Raw genomic sequence first — 5068 nt, forward strand, 5'->3', positions numbered from 1 at the left:
GTTATATTAGTATTTTATATTAGCATTTTATATTAGTATTTTATATTAGTATTTTATATTAGTATTTTATATTAGCATTTTATATTAGTTTTTTATATTAGCATTTTATATTAGTATTTTATATTAGTATTTTATATTAGTATTTTATATTAGTATTTTATATTAGTATTTTATATTAGTATTTTATATTAGTATTTTATATTAGTATTTTATATTAGTATTTTATATTAGTATTTTATATTAGCATTTTATATTAGCATTTTATATTAGTATTTTATATTAGTATTTTATATTAGCATTTTATATTAGCATTTCATATTAGCATTTTATATTAGCATTTTTTATTAGTATTTTATATTAGTATTTTATATTAGTATTTTATATTAGCATTTTATATTAGCATTTTATAATAGCATTTGATATTAGTATTTTATATTAGCATTTTATATTAGCATTTTATATTAGCATTTTATATTAGCATTTTTTATTTGTATTTTATATTAGTATTTTATATTAGTATTTTATATTAGTATTTTACATTAGTATTGTATATTAGTATTTTACATTAGTATTTTATATTAGTATTTTATATTAGTATTTTGTATTAGTATTTTATATTAGTATTTTGTATTAGCATTTTATATTAGCATTTTATATTAGTATTTTATATTAGTATTTTATATTAGTATTTTATATTAGTATTTTACATTAGTATTTTACATTAGTATTGTATATTAGTATTTTACATTAGTATTTTATATTAGTATTTTATATTAGTATTTTATATTAGTATTTTGTATTAGTATTTTATATTAGTATTTTATATTAGCATTTTATATTAGCATTTTATATTAGCATTTTATATTAGCTTTTTATATTAGAATTTTATATTAGCATTTTATATTAGCATTTTATATTAGCATTTTATATTAGTATTGTATATTAGTATTTTATATTAGTATTTTATATTAGTATTTTATTTTAGCATTTTATATTAGTATTTTATATTAGTATTTTATATTAGCATTTTATATTAGTATTTTATATTAGTATTTTATATTAGTATTTTATATTAGTATTTTATATTAGTATTGTATAATTTTATTTTATAGTAGTATTTTATATTAGCATTTTATATTAGTATTTTATATTAGCATTTTATACTAGTATTTTATATTAGTATTTTATATTAGCATTTTATATTAGTATTTTATATTAGTATTTTATATTAGTATTTTATATTAGTATTTTATATTAGTATTTTATATTAGCATTTTATAATAGTATTTTACATTAGTATTTTATATTAGTATTTTATATTAGTATTTTATATTAGTATTTTATATTAGTATTTTATATTAGTATTTTATATTAGTATTTTATATTAGTATTTTATATTAGTATTTTATATTAGTATTTTATATTAGTATTTTATATTAGCATTTTATATTAGCATTTTATATTAGTATTTTATAATAGTATTTTATATTAGTATTTTATATTAGTATTTTATATTAGTATTTTATATTAGTATTTTATATTAGTATTTTATATTAGTATTTTATATTAGCATTTTATATTAGTATTTTACATTAGTATTTTATATTAGTATTTTATATTAGTATTTTATATTAGCATTTTATATTAGCATTTTATATTAGCATTTTATATTAGCATTTTATATTAGCATTTTATATTAGCATTTTATATTAGTATTTTATATTAGTATTTTATATTAGTATTTTATATTAGTATTTTATATTAGTATTTTATATTAGCATTTTATATTAGTATTTTATATTAGCATTTTATATTAGCATTTTATATTAGCATTTTATATTAGCATTTTATATTAGCATTTTATATTAGCAATTAATATTAGTATTTTATATTAGTATTTTATATTAGTATTTTATATTAGTATTTTATATTAGTATTTTATATTAGTATTTTATATTAGTATTTTATATTAGTATTTTATATTAGTATTTTATATTAGCATTTTATATTAGCATTTTATATTAGCATTTTATATTAGCAATTAATATTAGTATTTTATATTAGTATTTTATATTAGTATTTTATATTAGTATTTTATATTAGTATTTTATATTAGCATTTTGTATTAGCATTTTATATTAGCATTTTATATTAGCATTTTATATTAGTATTGTATATTAGTATTTTATATTAGTATTTTATATTAGTATTTTATATTAGTATTTTATATTAGTATTTTATATTAGTATTTAATATTAGCATTTTATATTAGCATTTTATATTAGCATTTTATATTAGAATTTTATATTAGCCTTTTATATTAGCATTTTATATTAGCATTTTATATTAGTATTGTATATTAGTATTTTATATTAGTATTTTATATTAGTATGTTATATTAGTATTTTATATTAGCATTTTATATTAGTATTTTATATTAGTATTTTATATTAGTATTTTATATTAGCATTTTATATTAGTATTTTATATTAGCATTTTATATTAGTATTTTATATTAGTATTTTATATTAGTATTTTATATTAGTATTTTATATTAGTATTTTATATTAGTATTTTATATTAGTATTTTATATTAGTATTTTATATTAGTATTTTATATTAGCATTTTATATTAGCATTTTATATTAGTATTTTATATTAGTATTTTATATTAGCATTTTATATTAGCATTTCATATTAGCATTTTATATTAGCATTTTTTATTAGTATTTTATATTAGTATTTTATATTAGTATTTTATATTAGCATTTTATATTAGCATTTTATAATAGCATTTGATATTAGTATTTTATATTAGCATTTTATATTAGCATTTTATATTAGCATTTTATATTAGCATTTTTTATTTGTATTTTATATTAGTATTTTATATTAGTATTTTATATTAGTATTTTACATTAGTATTGTATATTAGTATTTTACATTAGTATTTTATATTAGTATTTTATATTAGTATTTTGTATTAGTATTTTATATTAGTATTTTGTATTAGCATTTTATATTAGTATTTTATATTAGTATTTTATATTAGTATTTTATATTAGTATTTTATATTAGTATTTTATATTAGTATTTTACATTAGTGTTTTACATTAGTATTGTATATTAGTATTTTACATTAGTATTTTATATTAGTATTTTATATTAGTATTTTATATTAGTATTTTGTATTAGTATTTTATATTAGTATTTTATATTAGCATTTTATATTAGTATTTTATATTAGTATTTTATATTAGCATTTTATATTAGTATTTTATATTAGTATTGTATATTAGTATTTTATATTAGTATTTTATATTAGCATTGTATATTAGAATTTTATATTAGCATTTTATATTAGCATTTTATATTAGCATTTTATATTAGCATTTTATATTAGTATTTTATATTAGTATTTTATATTAGTATTTTATATTAGTATTTTATATTAGCATTTTATATTAGCATTTTATATTAGCATTTTATATTAGCAATTAATATTAGTATTTTATATTAGTATTTTATATTAGTATTTTATATTAGTATTTTATATTAGTATTTTATATTAGCATTGTATATTAGCATTTTATATTAGCATTTTATATTAGTATTTTATATTAGTATTTTATATTAGCATTTTATATTAGTATTTTATATTAGTATTGTATATTAGTATTTTATATTAGTATTTTATATTAGTATTTTATATTAGTATTTTATATTAGCATTTTATATTAGTATTTTATATTAGTATTTTATATTAGTATTTTATATTAATATTTTATATTAGTATTTTATATTAGTATTTTATATTAGTATTTAATATTAGCATTTTATATTAGCATTTTATATTAGCATTTTATATTAGCATTTTATATTAGAATTTTATATTAGCCTTTTATATTAGCATTTTATATTAGCATTTTATATTAGTATTGTATATTAGTATTTTATATTAGTATTTTATATTAGTATTTTATATTAGTATTTTATATTAGCATTTTATATTAGTATTTTATATTAGTATTTTATATTAGTATTTTATATTAGCATTTTATATTAGTATTTTATATTAGCATTTTATATTAGTATTTTATATTAGTATTTTATATTAGTATTTTATATTAGTATTTTATATTAGTATTTTATATTAGTATTTTATATTAGTATTTTATATTAGTATTTTATATTAGCATTTTATATTAGCATTTTATATTAGTATTTTATATTAGTATTTTATATTAGTATTTTATATTAGCATTTTATATTAGCATTTTATATTAGCATTTTATATTAGCATTTTTTATTAGTATTTTATATTAGTATTTTATATTAGTATTTTATTTTAGCATTTTATAATAGCATTTTATAATAGCATTTTATATTAGTATTTTATATTAGCATTTTATATTAGCATTTTATATTAGCATTTTATATTAGCATTTTTTATTTGTATTTTATATTAGTATTTTATATTAGTATTTTATATTAGTATTTTATATTAGTATTTTATATTAGTATTTTATATTAGTATTTTATATTAGTATTTTATATTAGTATTTTACATTAGTATTGTATATTAGTATTTTACATTAGTATTTTATATTAGTATTTTATATTAGTATTTTATATTAGTATTTTATATTAGTATTTTGTATTAGTATTTTATATTAGTATTTTATATTAGCATTTTATATTAGCATTTTATATTAGTATTTTATATTAGCATTTTATATTAGTATTTTATATTAGTATTGTATATTAGTATTTTATATTAGTATTTTATATTAGCATTGTATATTAGAATTTTATATTAGCATTTTATATTAGCATTTTATATTAGCATTTTATATTAGCATTTTATATTAGTATTTTATATTAGTATTTTATATTAGTATTTTATATTAGTATTTTATATTAGCATTTTATATTAGCATTTTATATTAGCATTTTATATTAGCAATTAATATTAGTATTTTATATTAGTATTTTATATTAGCATTTTGTATTAACATTTTATATTAGCATTTTATATTAGCATTTTATATTAGTATTTTATATTAGT

Source organism: Euprymna scolopes, chromosome 46 (genome assembly GCF_053919585.1).
Source record: "Euprymna scolopes isolate OS-2025 chromosome 46, ASM5391958v1, whole genome shotgun sequence".
NCBI lineage: Eukaryota > Metazoa > Mollusca > Cephalopoda > Sepiida > Sepiolidae > Euprymna > Euprymna scolopes.